The sequence below is a fragment of the Chelonoidis abingdonii genome, chromosome 16 (assembly GCF_003597395.2).
Source record: "Chelonoidis abingdonii isolate Lonesome George chromosome 16, CheloAbing_2.0, whole genome shotgun sequence".
In the NCBI taxonomy this organism is placed as follows: domain Eukaryota; kingdom Metazoa; phylum Chordata; order Testudines; family Testudinidae; genus Chelonoidis; species Chelonoidis abingdonii.
Genome location: NC_133784.1, coordinates 21,042,818 through 21,064,897, shown reverse-complemented (window position 1 = coordinate 21,064,897; position 22,080 = coordinate 21,042,818). Strand labels below are relative to the sequence as shown.

At 49.5% G+C, this 22,080-nt stretch overlaps 2 protein-coding genes across 6 annotated transcripts in view; one reads left to right on the top strand and one right to left on the bottom strand.

The window, feature by feature from the left end:
* Nucleotides 1–22,080, top strand: part of CACNA2D2 (calcium voltage-gated channel auxiliary subunit alpha2delta 2) — a 638,569-nt gene that overhangs the window by 150,867 nt on the left and 465,622 nt on the right. The window lies entirely within an intron of this gene.
* Nucleotides 2,078–22,080, bottom strand: part of CYB561D2 (cytochrome b561 family member D2) — a 532,125-nt gene continuing 512,122 nt past the window's right edge. For all 3 annotated transcript variants that reach the window (XM_075072872.1, XM_075072874.1, XM_075072873.1), the window contains one exon: nt 2,078–2,094. The gene's annotated coding sequence lies outside the window, so the exon portion shown is untranslated. The remainder of the gene's footprint in view (nt 2,095–22,080) is intronic.

The following is a 22,080-nucleotide window of genomic DNA, read 5'->3' as shown; positions in this document are numbered from 1 at the left end:
GGAAGACAGTGGAAGGGGAGGTATCTGGCCGTGGATCGGGGATGCTGGCATTTGAGATGCCCTTTGTAACATTCTCCTAGGAGGAAGCACTATATACCTGCATCAGTGAGAGGAGGGAGAGTATGATCTTAGCCTTCTGCATGCGCTGTCGGGTATAATGGCTTGGGGGATTATCATGGGCTTCTAAAACCTGACAAACCTGTTAGTATTCCCTTTGATGTGGGATGTAATTTTGTGAGAGGTGGGTTTAGCTTCATGGACGAAGCATGGGAGGCTGGAACTTCCACAGGCTGGTCCCTGGCCTATCGGTGACTCATTGTATGCCCTTGGGCCTGTCTGTGCTTGTTTCCCCGCCTGTTCCCTGCCTGTTATGTATGTTTTACAGCAATTTGTTCTTACCTACCCTATTGATGAGGGATAGCTCAGTTGTTTGAGCATTGGCCTGCTAAACCCAGCGTTGTGAGTTCAATCCTTGAGGGGCCACTTAGGGATCGGGTATAAAGTCAGTACTTGGTCCTGCTAGTGAAGGCAGGGAGCTGGACTCAATGACCTTTCAAGGTCCCTTCCAGTTCTAGGAGATTGGTATATCTCCTATTATTATTATTGTCCATAAACTTGTTGAGATCCATGGATGAAGGCTTTAGTGTCCTCACCCAGTCCTGTGCTTTAGCCATGACCCTGTCTTTCCTGCCTCATTCTCTTTAGAAGTGACTCTCCAGGCATCTTCCTTGCAAAGATAGTGCCCGTCACAAACTGGTGGCAGCAGTGAAGGCTTGTTGTGGTGACTTTTTTTCTCTGTCTTTTAATAAAATGGATCCCAAGCCTCCATACCAGTATCTTTTCCCATCCCCTGCCTGCGTTGTCACCAACAGGGGTATGTCTGCACTGCATTGCAATTGGGTCTGTGGGACCCGGGCTTGTAGACTCTGTGTTTCCAAGCCCACACTCAAGCACCCACACTGCATTATAAATCTGGGTTTACAGCTGCTGAGCCCAGGTCTTGTAGCCATGGTAACACATCCATACTGCACTACACAGACCTTCTGACTCTGGTCCAAACTGCAAAATGACAGGGCTTTGGCCTGAGTCATGGCAGGACTCGGGCTCTGACCCATCCCCCTAGCAGGGTCCTAGATGTAGATCCTGAATGCTTGCTGACCCGAAATGAAGAGAGCTTGGGCTCAAACATGAGTCAGAGCCTGGCTTAGTGTGCAGTGTAGACGTACCCTGAGTGAACTTCTACTGCTGTGCTTTGGTGTCTTTGGCTGCTCTATGAGCACCTCCCAGTCCAAGAGCCACTGCCAGAGGCTTCACTGGGGCGTTGCCTGACTCTTTCAGTGCATGTTGTGCAACCTTAAGTGTAGTGTATTGAGGACTGTGTTGGAATTGCAAGTTACCACTTTAAAGGTTCCTCTACACTGCAGCTGGGAGTGGGCTTAGTTTTGCTTAAGCAAATACACTAGCAGAGTAACAAGGAATAGCATGGGTGATGGCTTGAGCTGAGTGTGTAGCCAGGTGGTCTGGGTGGGTTTGTACGCAGGCAGCTAGTCCAAGCCTCCACCACCCCTGCTACTTCTGGCTACACTGCTATCTTTAGTGTGCTAGCTTGAGCAGAGCTGGTATGTTTGTCTATCCGAGGTGCAGTGTAGACCTGTCCTAAAAGTGTGTGTGTGCTGGCGTTGTTCCCAGTCCTGCTTGCACTTTAGGTGGCTCTGTAAGAAAGTGTGCAATCACAGTCAGTCTGGAAAGAGCCACTTCAAAACAAGGTAGGGTGAGTTGTGTCTCGTTTTAGAGAGCAGCCTGTTTTCTCTCTCTGCTTCTGGGTTTTTGTGTGTTATCATTCTGAATTCTAAGAGATAAAATAGTGTTACGCTGTATCCTTCCAGAAGGAGTATTTTTATGTGATCTAACTTCTGTGCGTGTATGCCATAACGTTAAGTTTCTCCTAAAGTCATTTGCTGGTGGATATGTCGTTCCCGGCTCTGACTTGCTGTGTACTCTTGGGCAAGTCACTTCACTTCTCTCTGCCTCTGTTTACCCTCTCTCCTTTACCTATTTAGAGTGTAATCTCTTTGAAACAAGGACTGTCTCTGACTAGGAGTATGTCTGAGCTCCTGCCTGAGACAGAACATTTACACAGCTGCTTTTAGCACCAGAACCCGAGCCCCAAACTGTAGACTCAGACTGTGAAACTTAATGCTGCTGGGTTTTTTCCCCCTGTAGACATACCCTAAAATGCCACAACTCCACCAGTCAGAGTCACAACTGAGAATTGAGTAGCTTATTTCAAATTCAAGTTTAACCCCTCCTTTCCTGCCTCCCACAAATATTGTTTCAGCTAGCGTGTGGAATTGTTTTCATTACATTTGTTATAGAAAACCCACGTTCTGCCACTGCAGTGCTCCTGGACAATGGGAGCAGTGTTTCTACCATGAGCAATCGATCCTGAAAGGCAGGTGGCCTAGGGTTAAAAGCTTTGTAACATGCATGTACCTCCTCATTTGTTGAGGATTTGATGGAGTTTAAGTGCAGTTCTGAGAGGCCAGTGCTGACACAGGGCATTATCCTCTGCCTCTCTCGATACCTGTGTAAAGTGGTCTAGCGGATTATCATTATGTACATTGCCGTAATAGACCAATTCTTTATTGCTGGGCTACAGCGTGGAGTCAGACCATTGAAACCGTGTGAATGGTGGTTGCTATAGCCTGGGGATTCTGGCAACCATCTGTTCAATGGCACCTTCAAGTATATATCCAGGATTTTATGCAGTATTTTCATTGAAAAAGGGTTTCTCTTAGCTATGTATTGTTTTCTGTTAGCCAGCCCCCATGGCCCAGGCCAAGCTGTGGACTCCGGGCCTATATGAAAAGTTCTTAGCAGAAACTGCAGTTAAGATCTTACATCCACATTAAATGGATTATAGCCCTTCAATCTCTTCTGATTTTTCCTGAGAGATAACTGTTTGGATATAGGAGTCAGGATTGCCTTTTGTTCCTAGCTCTTCTGAAGCCTCCAACAACAAGAGGTCATCTCCCTGAAACCCTATTGCAGTAGCAGTGAAGAACAGCATGACATTTTGGCCCTTTGTCCTGCAAAGGGTGGGTTGGGAGATGTGGGTACCCATCGCTGTGGGAGGCTTTGAGTCTGCCTTTCTCTTTCTCATGCCTAAAGTCGCTTTCCTTGTGCGGAGGCTGTACTCACTCCCTAAGGCAGCAGTGGCAGAGGAATCCACAATCCAGCCGAGTGTGTGTGGCCAGCATGCGGAAAGCTGCGTGGGGAGGTATATTTCTTGGTTTAACAGTTACTCCAGGGGCCACCTTGTGTGCCTCCCTCACAGAGCTTTCTTTTATCCTTTAATTTACCTAGATCAAATGAGGCTCCATTTGCAACCTGTAAGAACTGGTGGAAAATTAAGCAACTGGTTAAAGTAAAAGTTTAGTGTTAAGACAAGGGGGCAGGGAATCACCGTCACTGTTCATCATGGTTTTAAACTGGACATTGAGAATATTAGACGAATTGGCGGGCATGGCATTAAATGATCTGGAGTTCATCTGTTTAATTTATGTAGATGACATTGTACAGCTGGCAGACCTATTTGAATTAATGATGATACTCTTTGCTACCTTGGAAGATTGGTGTAGTCAGCTTGACCTTAAAATAAATGCCAAGAAGATGAAATGGATGCACCTTGGAAAAGGGACAATAGATAAAATGTTGAAATGCAGCAGTGGTGAAGTGGTAGAACAAGTAAAATGTTATGTGTACTTAGGAAGCTTGAGCAATGCCACGGTTTCATCGGGGATGAGGTTAAAAGAAGATGTGGTTTAGTTACAAGTGCTGCACAGAAGCTGATGAAATTATGGACTGATAAAACCATTGTATTTGGTACTGAAGTGACAATGTGTCAAGCCAGTGCACTAACAGTATTACTCTATGGGCTGGAAGCAGCTGCATTAAATGAAACAGGCAGACATCAGAAGGCTGGAGGCAGTAAAGCTAAGAGTTCTTCAAAAGATGGCAGGTGTAAAATGGAATGACTTTTTTTGACAAATGGAGAATTTAGAAGGAGAGGAGAATGTGACATCAGGGACAATATTGGCTACAATCAGAAGGTTTATGATGGTGGGAACACTGCAGAAGACAAACAGATGATAGAATGCAAAGAAAATAATGTAAACGCAACCAAGGTCAGTCTGGCCTATAGGCTGGCCGCCAGCTAGATGGCAGGACATTGTACGCAGGGACATGACCTGGCTGGGCTTAATGGAGGAAGAAGCCACGGACAGGAATGAATGGTGACGCTGTACTGCTCCCCATGTCTGTAAAGATACTGTGGGATGAAAAGAAGAAAACGTTTACTCAGCTGGAGAGGAGAGCGAGAATCCAGTATTACTACTACTTTTTTCTTTTTTTTTTGATAAAAGGTCAAATTTACATTGGATAAATGTGTGTTCCGCACTGTAAAAACACATGGAAGTGCCTGAGTGCTTGCAAGGGGCATTGCCTGCTAACTGGGGCTCTCAGAAGAGCACTCACTTATGTCTGGAGGCAGACGATTACGCTCAAGTATTATTCTTCTTACAGCAAGCTTTGCATTAGGAGGAGGAGGAGGGAGAGAGCTGCTGGGAGAGGTGCAGTGATTTGCACATGCACTTCTGTGTGGGGATGGGAGAATTAGGCAGGGGAGGGAAATGAGCCCCAGGCTTCTGCGAGGGAAAGGAGGGAGCTGGGTGCTGTTGTCCCCCACCCTTTGTAGACATTCCTTAACAAGAGAGACTGAAAGTGAAGGAAACCCCTGGATGTCAAATGTAGCAATTTCCACACAAAGCAGCTGAAATCTGCCTGAGCTACAGTGGTTTGGGGAAGTGGGTTCATCTTTCAGATGGGTCTTGTGTGATGATTAGATACAGATGTGACCTGCAGGCACCTTGCATCGATGGGATGGAGGGGGAAGAGGGTTGTTAGCAGACAGCAGCATGCAGAAGCCAAGCACTGGATGGCCACAGCCAATTGGTTCCTTTCTCTCCGTTGTGCACAGTGGCTCGGTGCAGCTCAAAGTTTGAGGTGTAGTGTTGAAATTGTCCTCCCTTTCTCATCTCAGCTCCTCCCCGCGTACGCTCTGGTGACCTCCTGCTCTTCCAGCAATTGCAGTCTCTGGTACCTGTGTGCCTGATTGATTGTTCCACAATCGTGCCACTGTCTGCTCTGCTTGCACCTGTGCATGGTACCCTCTCCCGTACTGGATCTGTAAAGCTGTTTTTCTCTCCCCACTTCTCTTCCCTCCTCGAGACCCACCTGTGATGAGACATTGTGGCAGGGCTCTGGGCTTTGACAGAAGTGAGGAAAGGAGAAGAGGAATATATATATTTGTACCTAAAGAGTGTATATATATTTCAGTGTGTCTCTCTCCTTCACACATCACTTATCTTTCGAGCCCTGCTGAGTAGGGGCTGCATCTGCTTCTGTGTCTGTGCAGCGCCTGGCACAACAGGGCCTTTGGATGCTTCTGTTAATAGAAGTAAGATAATCAAGATGAGGGGAGTCGCTGATGGTTTTGAGAAGGTGTGAACACCACCGTCACTCGCTGGCACCACTGTGGGAAGCCATGGAAGACAATGCTACCTACCATACGGATTTACACTGCTGTGGTGTTGGAGCACTTTCCCTGGAAAGGGGATTGGTAATAGCAAAGTCTGTGTTGGATGACGGGGAGTCTCTGGCTGCTCTGTATGCTGCTGGTTTGGTTATTTCAGTCAAGACAGGTCTGTCGCGCTTCATTTTGTAGTGTGAACAGGATGTTAACAGTGTCTCTGGACTTGACTAGTTCCCATCTACACCAAGGGACCTGCCTTGTAACAAAGTCAGGGCACAACTAATCCATTCCTACCTGGCAACCTAGTGCTTTATGTTGTATGGACCTGACAGATCCTTATAAATCTTGATCCTGGTACTGTCTGCACCCCTTCCCCTCTTTGGCTCTGAACCTCGAAGCTAAGCTCGTAGTGAGTCAGAAGCACTTGAGCAGGGGTATGCGGGAGGATTTGCAGTAGCTGGTGCAGCTCAGAGTAGCTGCTGACGTTGCAAGTACAGAGTGATTGCTCTCGGCGAGCTGGTCTAACCCAAATAAAACACACACACTGTGTTTTAATGAGACACAAACAAATGGCTCTTGCAGTTGAGGGTGCAGCTGTAAGATATTAGCCGTATGGTAATAAAGTGGGTTGCCAAGTGTCTTTGCATTGTGTTCATTGCAGAAGTGCTGTTTAACCAACCCTCGCCCTGGCGACAGTGCCCAGTGAAGGTGGAACTGAGCGCCGCAAAAATCATTTGGGCTTAAATACTCCAGGGCCGCTTTCCTCCCTTGTTCCTGTGGCATCTGGACTAGGCTTCTTCCCTGCCTGCATGCGGTGCCTGCAGGGGGCACAGAGACGGGCCTTCACCCCCATGCCTGCCATACCATCTGGCAGTCCGGAGCAGTGTGACTTGCCTTGAACAGGATCCCAGGAAGCCTTTTACCCACCTCTTTCCTCTGGGCTTTTTCCTCCTTATTGTCTTCCCAGGCCCCACTGCACCATCTTCTCCCCTTACCTGGCAGCTGCCTCAACTCCTAAGCCAGGGGGGAGGTGGTGTGCTTCCTTCACCTACCCGGCACTCCAGCCCAAGCCCTGCACAACAACGTTTCTGATGGCAGTGGTGCTTGTTATGGTGCAGGGAGGTGATAGAGCTCTGTGAGCTGAATCCAGAAGTCACGTTGCTGCAGATTGCAAACTGTCCCCTGTCCTCTGGCAATACCAGTGTCTTGTCCCTTCCCGGCACCCAAACATCTTTATTCAGCTTCCCTGCAGCTGCATGCTTGCCATGGGAGACTGTCACACGTGTTAACAGGCATTTGGATGGAAGGATCCAGGGAGTGTTTTGGGGAGGGTGAATTAAAGCAAAGACTCATTTTTACATCCTGGACTAGATTTTCGTAACTAGCTGCTTCAAGTGGGCCTCCAAAATCAGTGCGCCTCCCCAGCTTGACACAGGTGTAACTGAGTGCAGACAGTAGGCCTGGCGGTGAGGATATTAACTAAATGCAGCCGACACTAAGGCAGTGTTCAAGGGAGATCAAATTCAACCGTGGTTAAAGTGGGTGCAGCCATGATTGAAGGCACCAGGAGCTGTGATGCTGTATGCCGGTGTTGCCTTTGTCTTGGGAATGCTGGGAGTGATGCAGTGATTTGGCATAAAGCAGGCCCCCTGCTATCTTACCCCTTCCTGCTATTGCTTTTCCTGATTTACCCCCCACCTTTCCAGCCCCTCAGTGACTGAGTTACATTCAGCAGCCAGTGATTGTGCCAAACAAAACAGTGCTAGTTATACCCCTGTACCTTGCCATGGCCACTTGTTTGAGGAGCAAGCGCTCATCACCGTTTACATCCCTGCTGAATTAGACTCAGGCATTTGTGGGGAAGTTTCTCTTCCTTTCTCTGGGCTGCGTCTGGCTGAACATCACTAAGTAACCCTTCTATCAACACTAAATCAGTCCAGTCCCCTTGGATAGACTAAATGTCTAACTCATTCTAGTAAGTGATCTGCTAAATGTGCCCTGTTGTTTTATCAACTATTCAGAAGTCAACTAAGCTACACTTGAAAGGAAAACAATCCCGAACATAAGAGCACCCACGCTTCAGCTACGTTGCAGCAATCAAGGTATTGGTCAGGCTCTGAGGGCTTTTTTTTTTTTTTTAGCAAGCCTAATGTTAGTGATATGGGTGGTGGGTTTTTTGCAGTCATTCCTCCGTGATTTGCCATGTTCTTGTTGCGCTGTTTCGTAGATGATGCCCTAGCTGTGACTGAGTTGGTTATTCATAGGGTTGATCATTTGCTTGATGATGTTTTGGAGCTCTTCTGAACGTGCTCCAAACGATCGTCTGTTCCAGACCAATCTGAGATGATGTACTTAGAGCTGCCATTTCAAGGAGATGGGTATTGTTTGAACATTGGCAGCCCCATTACAAGATGTCATTCAGAGTTGGTGTGACATATTTCCTTTCCTTTCCAAGACCATACGTCTGTTTCTTGTGCTTTGGGGACTACAGGAAGTATCCCCAGCGTAGGTACTTGTACTCTGGAATAGTGCCTGGTTTTTCCAGGTTTCTTCTGTGGTCCCTTCCCAACAGGACAGAGAATTCTTCAGTGTTCTTCACCTACAGGTGGAATTGTCTCCAGTGCATGTAGATGACCCTGGTAGTCCTTTGCTTTGCCTATGGCATGAGATACGGTGTTGTATCCTTCTAGCTGTTGCTGTCCTGAAATTTTGATCAACAGTGGCAATTGCCACAATTTTAATCTGGGGTGGGAGGTGGCTGGTTTTGTGGGTTAAATTACTGCATTGGCTCTAGAGACCTGAGTTCAGTTCCTGGCTCTGTCACAGATTTAATCTATCCTGTGCCTCATCTCACAGATGGTGAACTGTGGATACTAGCACTTCCTCCCTTACAAGGTACTGGAGGATAAATACACTAATGACTGTATTAAAGATATGTTTTAACAGATTTGACAGTTCTTAAACAAGCTCTAATATACAGTTATGTCAGTTGGTCACTAAATATTAAGGCTTACATTTTCAAGAGTAATTAACGTTTTTGAGAGTCTCAATTTTTGGGTGCACATCTTAACGCTTTTAAAGCAGTTTGGTTTTCAGAAGGCGGGTGCTCAGTACTTTCTAAACAGACTCCTTTAACGCATCTCTAATGCAGCGTGGGGCACAGGTCACTTGCTGGAGGATTTCCTGCACCTTGAGATCTTTAAACCATTATTTGAGGACTTCAGTAACTCAGACATAGGTTACAGGTTTGTTACAGGAGTGGGTGGGTGAGATTCTCTGGCCTGCGTTGTGCAGGAGGTCAGACGAGATGATCATAATGGTCTCTTCTGACCTTAAAGTCTGAGTCTATGACTGTGAGATGCTCCAATATTATAGTGATGAGGGCCATGTAAGTACCTGGGTAGCTCAATAGGTGCTTGAGCTGCAGCACTGGTTTACCAAGCAGGTTTCCACCTGCTCACTTTGTGATACAGTGCTGTGTGTGGCTTTGGAGTTGATCCACCACTTGTCCTTTTAGTTTTGAAGGAGCCCGACAGGAGTAGCGGTCCATTCCATGATACTAAAATCTATTTTGTTGGCATTAGTTTGTCATTTTTCTGAAGCAATGTTTTCTATTTCACCTGTCAAACTACCGGTTGCCCTAGAATCAGTCAGTGACTCCAAGCTTGCGTCTGCTAATTGCATGGTCATTTGGGGACTGGGGATGCTTCCAGCTTGATGGATTGTACACAGGAAAGTTTTATTCCTTCTGATGAATGTCCTATAAGCAATGCAGCATTGTGGGGACAGGAGTGCATGTGGAAAGTGGTAGCTGCTCACATAAACAAGCATGTGCACAGAAGGGGCTACTTACATGCATACATGTGAGTGTTTGTGCAAGTGGGTTTTGTGAGTACAGCAGACAGCTGGTTTTGGAAACCTGGCCCTATATTATTCACCTCATGCTTCCCTTACCAATACAGCAAATACGTAGCTTAGTTTGTGTGAGAGCAGCCACGCTGCGCAATGGAATGGGAGCTGTCATGTCCACATGGTACTGTGCTCATTTGTGTGACACTAAAGGCTGGGGGCATATCCCATACTTCTTTGCACTGCAGTAAGCTGAGCCACTCTAGGAATTCTTTTCCAATGAATTGTGGGGGAATTTTCCTGTCCTTTCTGAGCACCCACAGAAAGGAGGAGAGTTGTGGTTAGAGACTGCAACACTAGCAGTGTTTGAGGGAAGCTTGTCTGCATCCACATTACCCGGTGGTCATGTTAGCATCTGTTGAGATGTGTTAACTTGAGCTTTAGCCAATACTCCTCTTGGGCCAGCCAATTAGAGTTAAAAGCACCACCGTTCTTGCATTAAGGGTTTTTGTGTGTGGACTCAAATTAAGGGCAATAGTTGAGTTGTCGTTTGAGTTAACTCTGCAGTGAAGACAAGCTAGGGACGGCTGCTGCCCTGAAGCATTTCTATTCTACGCTAGACAAGGCAGACAAAGGGTGGGAGAGAGGGAGTGTAATTATCCCCAATTTTACAGATGGGGAATCTGGGCACAGAGAGATTGTGACTTGTCCAAAAGCTGTGGCGGAGCCAGGATTTGAACCCACTGTGTCCTGAGTCCTAGCCCGACATCTTAAACACAAGACCATCACCTCAAATAACAATGTATATGGTGCAAAGAGGAGTGATCTCAGAACTTTCTCTGCCTTGTGTCCTATCACACCTAGTTCTCTGTCTGGTTAGTGGGCTCACATAGCCTCTTGCACCAAGACAGAACACTGTTGACTTGGATGGGGCTCCCTATTGACATGAGAACCTCTTGCACAAATTTGCATGTGAGACTGGGGGCTTTGACTGTAACTTTCTTGGGGCAAGGGCTCCATCTTTGACTGGTCTGTAAACAGCCATGCACTCTTGTAGTCCTGCATGACAATCAAGTTCAGTGGCAGCAATAGAGACGTATAAAAGTTTCCTGTTACCAAGCTCTAGCGTCTGCAAAACCCCACTGAGAATGGAGGCTTGTAATCGACTTGTACGGCTGTTGGTGGCGTCTCTGCCTCTGCGTATGCTGGAGAGAGCCCTGTTGCAACTATAAACAAATTTAGGTATAAAATCCGCACTAGCTAAAGTGACAAGTTTACCCTTTGGAGGCACTTTCATTTTGCATGTTTGAGTCAATGTGTCAGGCAGCTCCTTGGATCGCAATATGGACAGATATTAGAGTAGATGCTGTACTCGGGGTGACTTTTTTAATCTTTCATCTCTTCACGCTAATGCATTTTTCCGATTATTTTGCCAGATGGAGAGACCTGGATCTGAGCTCCTCTCTTTTCTATGTGCACTGCCACGTGGCTTACCAGTTGTGGCGGGAGGGGCGTTCCTTGTGATTAATTTGTTGTCTCCATGTCAGGCAGGCTCTGTGTCACTCTGCAGCAGGCATCTCTGAAGAGGGAAACAGTCAAGTGAATGGAATGGTTAGTGACATGGATTATATACTGTGTGTATGTGTGTCTTTCCCTCTTGCACATACATCCCCTTGAAGAAAAGGGTCATTGTTTTCTTCCTTAAAGCAGTGCCCTTTCAGTGCCAGTGGTGTTGGCAGGAATGTGTGCGCACTGCATGCCATTCCCTCTGTGTTGTCCTCCCTGCAGCAGTGCCCTTCAAGTGTTATCTTGCATTGTGAGCTTCCTTGCAACAGTGCCCTGGCACTTCTGTGATTCTTTGCGGGGTGTGTTATGTGTACTGTGGTGGTGCGTACAGACTCTAGTCAAGGATCAAGGCCCTGCTGTACTAGATGCCATACAAAAACAGACAGCTCCTGCCCTGAATGCTCAGAATCCAGGTTTGTGGCCTCTAGTTATGGCCCCTCCATCCTCCCCACAGATCGCACAAGTTCCTTTTCAACAGTATCTTGTCAGTGCCTGCTGCCTCTCTGGCATTGTGAACTCCTTGATGGCAGTGCAGGAGAGCTGCCAGCTGGAACCCTCTGAGCATGAGCGTCTGACCAGGGCTGTTCTTGGAACATCAGCTGGGGTTTTCCCAGGTGCAGGCTTCCTTGGAGAAGTTTCTTACTGCTACATGTAATGCAAATTATTGTGGTCACATCAGCTTTCCCCTCTGCTGTGTCTGTGGCTTCGGGAAAGGGTCAGCTGCTTCATCAAATCACCAGAGAACTGATAAGTTCAGCCCTGTCCTTGTGTACTTTACTGTGGAGGATTAAATAGCACAGATGCCTTGCCTTTCACCTTTGGAAGCCCCCATTCAAATTTGGCTTCTCTCTGCAGCACACGGAGTTGGAAAGTCTGAACTTGTTCCTAGTGGGTGTCAGACAAAGCACTGCCCATTTTATAGCATAATTTGGCTTGAATTTGAATTACTGTCTCTATTCAGGAAAGCCCCAGGTCTGGAATAGAACATCACGTTGTGGGTCAGGCTTGAGAGACGTTGGCAGAGCTGTGTGAGGGAATCCTGAATTGTTCTTGCACTATGCCTGGCTCTTGCTAGTGATGACTGCCTCTCAGAAGTTGGAGATGACCGAGCCCCACTGGAGCAGGTCATGTAGCTGGTATTTGCCAAGCTTTCAGTCTCAGGGTACCAATTCAGTATGATCTGTCTCCTAGTGCACTTTCCCATCTGCTTCCAGATTTCCTTTTTCATGAGTATTAAAATTAGCCTTTTAAAAAAGGATCTAATGAATATTAAACATTAGTCACATTCTTTAAGTACCAAAGCCCTGGATTTAGTGTTCAGCCATGTAACTGCTAATACTGCTTTGCACTTCAGCACCACCTGCCATCCTGAAGATCTGCAGGCACCTCATGAACGCTATAAGGGTCTGATCTAACTCCCATGAAGGAAATGAAAGATTCCCTTTGACTTCTGTAAGGATTGAATTGGGGCCTAATTAATTTAGACTCTGTAGGCGAGGTGAGTGGTGGTGTCCCTCTTTTACAAGGTAGATGGGGGAGAGATTTGGCCAAACCGCATATACCATCAGTGGCAGAGTCAGAGACCGAGCCCACCTCCCCGTGGTCCAGTTTTGTGGGGTAGGCAGAATGGCAGCTGGCCAAACAGTACCAGAAGAGGAATGTTTTCCATACATGAAGGTTGAGGTTCTCTTCTACTGTAGTGCAGCCTTTTGGTATTTCTGAATTGGTGAAGCTTTGAAATGGGCCTGAATGATTTGGTCCCATGGATTTGATGTGTCTTATGTGCTTTGGCCCCTGCTAATGACTCGGATGGCCTGTGCTGAAGCTCAAATCCTGGCTAGCCACACGGGATGCTTTTCAGAGAGCAGCGTGCAGGCTGTGGCTTGTTGGCTTGTGAGATTCATTGCATGTTTTCAAATACCAAATGGAGTTGTTTGCAAATGATTAGTAAAGCCCACAATTGGCTGGATTTTGTATCTGTTGAATAGAATTCAACCAGTTCCAGTCACAATAGCAAACTGCCACCCTGCATTGTATTAACTTCACAGCTGCACAATGGGTAAAGTGTACCAAGTGAGGGTGGACTCTCAACTGTTGTTATTCCACCTTGATACACAGACAATGTCAGTTATTTATTTCGCTGAGTTCTATAGTCTCTTATTTGTATTGGCTCCGATGCTTTCATCTCACTCCTCAGTGCTTCTTTATGGTCTTCCGTTATTTGGTGCACATTGTCCTGAGGAATCAAATCTCTTTTGATTAGCGCCACATCCATCCTAGCCAGCCCGTAGAAACATCAAGGAGACGTATAATTGTCTTCGATTTGCCTCCGCATGGGTGGGAAGTGGGTGTTATTTCTCTGAATGTGTCCCTTCCCCTCCCCAGTCTGTGTCGGCATGCATTGAATTCAGGAACGCTCATCGCAAACCCTACCATAGCATGAGACTGCCCTCTCTACCCCTCCCATCTCCATCTCGCGTGCTGTTGTGTGCACAGTGGAAAGTTTATCTGCTGTAGTTTCTTCCCCAAGTCCATGAATGCGATGATAATTAGCAGTGACAGGAAGGTCACTGCGCATGGAGAAGAGAGGGTATGAAACATGCCCTGAACTACCCCCACCCGCTTGGTATCTCTGTCTGATGCAATCTTGTCAGGGCACTGGGAATGGTACTGAGCCACCCTTCCGGGTGCTGCCCCTTATCTTTCCCAAGGGGTCTGTTTCACATGAGGCAGTCTTTTAAGATTCTTTAATGTCCTTTGTTTATTCATTATTTCTTGATTTTATTTATTTCTCTCACTGCTCCTCTCTGAGTAGATCGCTTCTGGCAGATGTGACAGGCTTGTCTGAAATTGTTGGGACAGGCTGATGCCAATAACTTGGAAGCTCTCGCTGGGTTCTCCTCTTCCCCTCTCCCTAAATCAACAGTCCAGCCCCACTATTCCACTGCTTCACAGGCATAGCTTTTAATTCTGTTGATTTCTTTTCACATCTGGGTCGCCAGCTCGTGCTGCTGGGGGAGGGAGGAGGATCTAGAGACTTGGGAACATCCCCGTCATACCCACTGTTCAGGTGCACTATGTTTCTTCCATGACTTGTCTGCCCCAGAGGAAATGTCGTCTCTCAGGGGTGGACGTGGGGGGAATGGAGAGGAGCTGGGTGCAGCAGAGGTAAAAGAGCAATTCAGTTTGTGTTAGTTCAACAGTGGGACTCTACAGAGCAGAGACTGCCAAGCTGTAGTCATGCATGTGTAGATCTGTGTGTGGGTGATATAGAAGGATGCTGGGGACCACTTTCACTGCAACACACACATCACATTCTGTCTCTCACCTGCACACAAACACAGTTTAGTGTTTCATGTTTTGGCAATCATTGGCACAGTGAGTTACGTTTTTGTTTTTCCATACACCGCTGCGTAGTAGCAGACTAAAATGCACACACGCACTTTCCCACTGGAAAATGCTGTGCTTGGAAGAGCCACCCTGCCATCTCTCGCACGGGGTAGACAGACCCCTTCAACCTTCCGTCATGGTCTAGCTCTGCCATGTGGCTCTGTCAGGGAGGGAGGGAGGGAATGCCAGCCACTGTGCTGCACCTCTTTAATATTGTGTGGAGCAATATTGATGCATTGTGAATGAGGTTAGAGTTGGTAAAACTCCGCAGCAGCATTTCTTACCAATGAGCAAACTGCTGTCTCTTCAGATTTGCCCTGTTGTCTGATGGGCTGCAGCTCATGCCCAGCAGAAGGCTTTTTCTGCAGTATTTTCAGGGCATGGTTCTCAGAAGCCATATCCTAGCTTGGTATCGAGATCGGATCTGAAAATGTCACTATATATTTTATTACACCAGTTGCTGCTTTTTTTTAAAAAACAAAACAAACAAACAAAAAAACCCCACACGTGCTGCTCAGGAGCAAACCAATTATTTTAGGGACAGGATTTCTTTCTGTTAAACTTCTGTGTCCCAAGTGGCCCCACTGCACCTGCTAACATTGGCTGCCAGAATTGTCTGTAAAAAAACTCCCAAGCACAAAAGGTACCATCTCCAGATATGTGGAACTGTAGTGGAGTGCAGCTTCTTCATGAACTCTGCAGGGGAGGCTAGAGAGAAAAGGTGGCCTAATGGGTGGGGTACTGGACTGGGATCCAGGAGGCGTCACTTCATATGCCGTGTGCTTTAGCTGTCCATCTGTAAATTGGGGCTAGTAGCACTTCCCTTCCTCACAGGGCACTGGTCAGATGAAACCCATTAAAAAGTGTGAGTTGCTCATATAACCCCATAGTATTTATATACGTAGTTAGGGTAGCATAGATAGAGCAGGGAGGTAGGGCTGGGATCTGGCTCCCTTCACCTTGCACTGCTGAAGGGGCAGTGGGATCTGAAGATGTGTCCCCACCCTCATCTTCAGCAGCTATTATGAATAGGGGACAGATTGGCTGCAGAATGTGAGGAAAGGCCTGAAGCTGTGGCTGTAGCTGTGACCCATAGGTCGCTCTGGATGGGCAGTTGTCTGTGGCGCCAGGTGTGACCAGAGCTGTCTTTGACCAGCCCAGATATGGGATTATTTATTTATTTTTGTTCAGCACAGTCTTGCCGACCTCAAGCGTTCAAACTCCATGAGTCAGGCCCCCAAAATCATGAAGCTGGCATAAAAATTATGAGATTTTAAAAATTAATAAATGTTTTGTTTTTCCTTTCTGGTTTGAGAGATCACAGCTTAGAGTTTCAGACCAGAACCTTGAGGGTTCACAATGTACTGTTTTTTAAAAGCTTCTCATCTCAGGGCTCTGAGAGTGGAGTCTTCAAGAACAGCAAATGTTATGATAAAATTGCTGGAGTTGACAGTACTGCACCCTCTGTGTTTCTTTGCAGAACAGTTATGCCACAGTCCCTACCCCAGAGGTTCACAGTATAGAACAGTTCATAGACCCGATGTGGCTGACAGATGGCAAGGATGGGTTTGAGGGAGAGAAGGATGACAGACCTCACCCACCTGGTCTCTTTGATACAAAAATACCTCAGGTAATTAGTTTGATTAGGGCTGTATACTTCCTTGTAAACTTTCCAAGTGTTGATCTTTATGAACCACTGTGGTGCCTATTACTATCAACGTTTTTATTGCCAGGGAAAGAAGATGCTGGTAAGAAGGCAGTAGGAATAAGAGAACAACAGCAATAATAATATTGGTGAGCTCTTGTATAGCACTTCTCATTTTCCTATCACAGTCCGCTTTACAAAGGAAGTCAATAGTGTTGTCCCCATTTTTTACAGATAGGGAACTGAGGCACAGGGCAGTGAAGTGTCTTGTCGAGGATCACCCAGCAGGCCAGTGACAGAGGTGGGAATAAAACCCAGGTCTCCTGAGTCCAAATTGATGCTCTCTCCACTAGGCTATACTGCATTCCCAAGTGCATTGTTGGACAGGGTGAGTTCATAGGGCCTTGTCCAAAACACTTTGAAAAGGTGCCATCATTGCAGCAATGATGTATAGTGGGGAGGCCATTTCTGTTGTAATCATCCATTTGCATAGTCAGGTGTAGTCAACTTGCTATGTATTGCCCTGTGGGCGTTCCTTCTGGATTTCCAGCCTGCCCTTTGGAAGGATTACTGAAGAGGGTCAGCCACTCCCCACTGCGAGTCTGTTCCAGGTTTACACTGAGCCAGCCCATGCTAGGAGTGGACTTTGGGAGCACAGTCAATGTCACGCGGATACCCCTGCAGTGGGGACATGATCAGTATGGTTATGAGTCTTAGGGCTTTAATGTAAGGAACTCCCTCCCAGAGACTGACAGACACTCTAGTAGCATCTGTGTGTATAAACATACTCCTGTTAGTAAACTTGTTTTCTGCCAGCTGTTGGCCATGACAGATTGCTGAACGCTGGCCAGCACTTGCGGGAGCTGTTGTGAAAGTGGGGAGCAATATGATTCTTCAGGTGATTGCTCCTTTATATTCCACAGTAGGTGTGTGTGCTTGCCATGTGCACCGGTGCTGGAAGTTTTTCCCTTAGCAGTACCCGTACTGGGGGAGCACCGCGGCGACCCCTGGAGTGGTGCTGGTATATGGCGCTATAAGGGGAGCCGCGGGCTCCCCCACCCTCAGTTCCTTCTTCCTGCCAGTGAAAGTAGTTGGAACTTCTGTGCTCCAGCTTTGCTGCAGCCTTTCTTCTCGACCTTAGTGGTACCGTGGTGGATTGTTCTTCAGTGAATAGAGTGGGCTCGGGGCATGCCCCGTGCCCCAGGCCTCAAGTCATGCGACTCCTGTTGCCGTTCTATGCCCAGGAGCGACCCTCACACTGAGGGTCTTAGCTGCCTGGGTGAGACTCAAATTAGTGACCATTGCAAGATCCGCAGGTCGTTCAACCCAAGAATAAAGAAGGAGAGAGACTTCAGGCTTCGAGCTCTCCTGATGGAGTCGGCCCCAACCCAAATGCAGGTGCACAGATCAGACTCGGCACCGGCCGCCGCATCGTCAGTACGTAGCAAGGCTCCGTCGACTAGTCGGCGCCGCTCTCCTGCCAGAAAGCAAGGGAAGAGCGTGACCTCGCAACGATGCCGTGATAAGGACAAGTGGGAGGCTGAGCAGCCCTCGATCCTCCCCGAGTTCTAAGACTCCGACTCGTGTGGAGCAGAGCAGCCCGGTGCCATCGACCCAGGCATCCCCACCATTACGGATGCCGTCGACGCCGGAGGCGGTGCAGGCTGCGACAGACACTATGTCCCTGGCCATCCCGAGTGCTCAATCGGGCACGGGCCCTAGGTCACGAGGCAAGCCCCCTCTGGGTGCCCACCAGACCTCTCCGAGCAGCCGCAGTTCCTGCTCTGGAGACCCCTCCCAGCACCACTCAGCGCACAGCAGCCACTCTTCTGCCAGCTCCCGGACACCCTCGACGCCGGCCAGACTGTCCGGGCTGCCACCAGGACAGGAGTCGCGGGGACCCTCCATGCCACCTGCCAGCTAGTGGAGGTACGGAGAAAGGCACTGGGAACGCTCACTTGCTAGAAGTGGGTACTGGAGTTGTTCTCGATGGGACAGGCGTCGCCGCTTCCGTTCCAGCTCCTGCTCGTCTAGGTGTTGCACCAGAGGCTCCCCTCAGGGTACCTCAGAGTCACGGCACTGAATGGGGCGTCACCGTCACGCGTACCGGAGCAGTTGTCGTGTGGGTACCAGTCATTGTCGTCAAGATCCCGGTCCCGAGGGAGATAGTGACACAGACGCCGCTCCTACTGCTCCCGCAGCACAGAGCATTCCTCAGAGACCTTGGCCTCAGGGCACGCCCACCTTCCCTCTGCACACGCTGTTCTGCCGGGGCACGTATTGCCATCTCATGTTCAGCCGAACCAGTGGCAAGGGGTGCGCTGGCAAGGACAATGGTGCCAGTCGGCACCATGCTCATCAGCGCCAGCTCAGGCGGAGGCCCGTTTGGTCATCGGAGCGTCCTGGGCTCCGTCAGTCTCCTCTGGCTGCCCACAAGACAAGTCAGCGGGTCACGGGTCGGCGGATCTGTGCCTGGACTCTGACCTTGAGACCGACACACCTGCACCAACTGAGGCACTCGGCTCTGCACGGGCACTCTCCCCAGCACTGGACTACACCATAGTGGCGCCTCTGCCATCGGTCCCGCAGGAGGACTTCAGGGCACACCAGGACCTGCTAAAGAGAGTGGCTTCCAACCTCCAGCTGCAGACCGAGGAGATGGAGGGCCCGTCCAATTCCTTCTTTAATGTCCTGTCTACCTTGGCACTGGGCCGTGTGGCCCTACCTCTGCACCAGGGTATTGCCAACATTTCAAACTCCTTGTGGCAAACTTCCGCCTCTCTGGCCCCAATCTCGAAAAAGGCCGAGAGGAAATACTTTGTGCTGACAAAGGACTATGAATACTTGTATTCACACCCAGCTCCCAACTCAGTCGTTGTGGAATCGGTAAACCACAGAGAGCAGCAGGGCCAGCCCGCACTCACCCCAAAATATAAGGACTCCAGGAGGCTGGACTCTTTTGGCAGAAAAGTTTGTCGGCCAGCTTTGCGTAGCCAGCCACCAGGCCCTACTCAGCAAGTACGACTTCAACCTGTGGGAGTCTCTGCCTAAATTTGAGCCCCTCCTCCCGGACCGAGACAGGAAGGACTTCAAGGCTCTGGTGGAAGAAGGGTCAGCGGTGGCAAAAGCGGCCCTGCAAGTGGCGTCCGATGCGGCGGACACGGCGATCCACTCGATGGCTTCGGCGATCTCCATGTGTAAGGCATCGTGGCTCTTGCTATCCCGACTGTCCATGGAGGTGCAATCACTGATGCAGGACCTTCCATTCAGTGGCAAGGCACTCTTCGTGGACCTGATGGACATCAGGCTGTATGAGATGAAGGATACCCGGACCACCCTGCAGACCCTGGGCCTATATGTCCCTCCAGCTAAGGACAAGGCCAAATTGCTTCTGGCGGTTCAGCTTGCGAGGAGCAGATATGAGTCCCCGTACAAAAGGCCCAGAGACCAGAAGCCTCAGTCTCACCGCCAGTCCTGCTCTGCCATGCAGCCTGGGCCCTCTAAGCGAAAGAGGCAAGGGAAGAGGTGGTTTTGCCTGCCGGCCGGGGGCACCAGGCCTGTTGCCAGGGAGACCCTCTGGTTAATAAAGTTTCTGTTTTACAACCGATTGTCTGCCTTCCTCAGGGCATGGTCCCGCATAACTTCGGACCAGTGGGTCCTCAGTACCATCTCCAAGGGCTACGTGTTGCAGTTAAGCTCACCCCCACCAAACCTCCCGCCATCCATGATGGCCCCAGGGGACCCAGAACATGTCTGTCTCCTGCGTCAGGAGGTGGACGGGTTGCTCTACCTAGGAGTGGTGGAAAGGGTACTAGTTTCGTTTCAGGGCAGAGGGTTCTACTCCTGGTACTTCCTCATCCCAAAGGCAAAAGAGGGTCTCAGGCCTATTCTGGACCTGCGTGACCTGAATAGGTTTCTAACCCATTCCAAGTTCCGCATGGTGTCCCTGGCCTCTGTTATCCCTGCCCTGGATCTCCAGGACGCATACTTTCATGTCCATATTTTCGAGGGGCACAGATGCTTCCTCCATGGACCACTACCAATTCACAGTCCTCCCCTTTGGCTTATCCACAGCTCCCAGGGTTTTCACAAAGTGTATGTCTGTGGTGGTGGCCTACCTCAGGCAGGAGGGCATACAAATCTTCCCCTACTAGGACGATTGGCTCCTTAAGGGGGAGTCCTGCTGAGAGGCAGAGTCCCACATAAAGCTGCTCCTCTCGACATGTGCTGATCTAGGCCTGGTCATGAACAAGACCAAATCGACGTTAGTGCCAGTTCAGCGCATAGAGTTCATTGGGGCCCTACTGGACTTCTTCAAGGCCACAGCCTCTCTCCCCCGGGACAGATTCGAGACCCCAAGGGATCTCATCGCCTCTGTCACAGCCTTCTTGGTGACCACGGCAAGGGCGTGTCTTCAGATTCTGGGGCACATGGGGGCATGCACATATGTGGTCTGCCATGCCAGGCTCCGTATGAAGCACCTCCAATTATGGCTGGCATCCCAGTTCTCCCAAGCTCGGGACGGTCTGGGCAAGGTTCTCATGGTTCCGCCCCCAATTCTCGCCTCCCTCCTATGGTGGTCCTGTTCGAGCAACATGTTGCAAGGAGTTTCCTTCAGGGAGACCAACCTGTCCAGAGCCCACACGGGGAAGGTGCAAACTCAAGGAACCTGGTTGACCCTGGACTTGCCCCTGCACATAAACGTCAAGGAGCTCAGGGCAGTTCGATTGGTGTGCGTGGTGTTCCTCACACATCTCAGCAGCAAAGTGGTCAGAGTCCGCATGGACAACACCGTCGCAATGTACTATATCAACAGGCTAGGCAAGACTCGCTCCCTTGCCCTCTGCCAGGAAGCCCTGAACATATGGGGGTTTTGCATATCCCACGATATCTCCCTGAGGGCGGCTCACCTCCCAGGCGTCCGCAATACGCAAATGGACCACCTCAGCAGGGTCTTCTCCCCCCAGTACAAGTGGGTGCTCCAGTCGGAGGTCGCTCATCAGCTCTTCCAAGAGTGGGGAGCTCCCCAGATCGACCTGTTTGCAACTTGTCGGAACCGACGTTGCCCCGGTTCTGCTCCAGGGGAGGGATAGGGGAAGGTGTGTTCTGCGACGCATTCCTCCTGAGCTGGTCGAGCCAGCTCCTCTACACCTTTCACCCGATCCCACTCATCGCCAAGGTCCTTCAGAAGGTGAAAGTGGACAAGGCGAGGGTCATTCTGGTATGGGCCCCTCCTACACCTCTTGGAAGCCCCCGCCCGAGAAGGCTGCTGCTCTGCCCGGATCTCCTCTCCCAGGACCGGGGGCGCCTGCTCCATCCCAATCTAGCCGCGCTCCACCTGACAGCGTGGCTGCTCTGTGGCAGAATGAGGAGGAGAGTAGGTGTTCGGAACAGGTAAAGCAAGTACTCCTGGAAAGCAGGAAGCCGTCCACGCGTCGGACATACATGGCAAAGTGGTCCAGGTTTGCCAGGAGGGCAAGTGAGCAGGCAATATCCCCCTCCACCGTGCCCCTGCAGTTTATCCTGGACTACCTCAGATCCTTTAGGGCCCAGGGGCTGGCGCCTGCCTCTGTCACAGTTCACCTGGCAGCCATATCGGCCTTTCACCCCCCGGTGCAAGGCCACTCGGTCTTCTCCCACTCTATGACCTCCCGGTTCCTAAAGGGCCTTGACTGCTCGTTCCTGTATGCCAGGCCCCCAGTACTGCAATGGGACCTCAACCTGGTCTTGTCTTGTCTCACGGGCTCCCTCTTTGAACCCCTGGCCATGTTTTCCTGGTCGCACCTCTCCTGGAAGGTGGCCTTCCTGGTGGCGATTATGTCAGCCAGACGTGTCTCAGAGCTCAGGGCCTTAGCCACAGAACCCCCCTATATGGTTTTCCATAAGGATAAAGTCCAGCTCCGCACACACCCAACGTTCCTCCCGAAGGTGGTCTCCGCCTTCCATAAGGAGCGGAGCATCTTCCTTCCTGTGATCTGTCCCAAGCCCCATTCCTCCATTGAGGAACGCCGCCTCCACACGCTCGATGTATGTAGGG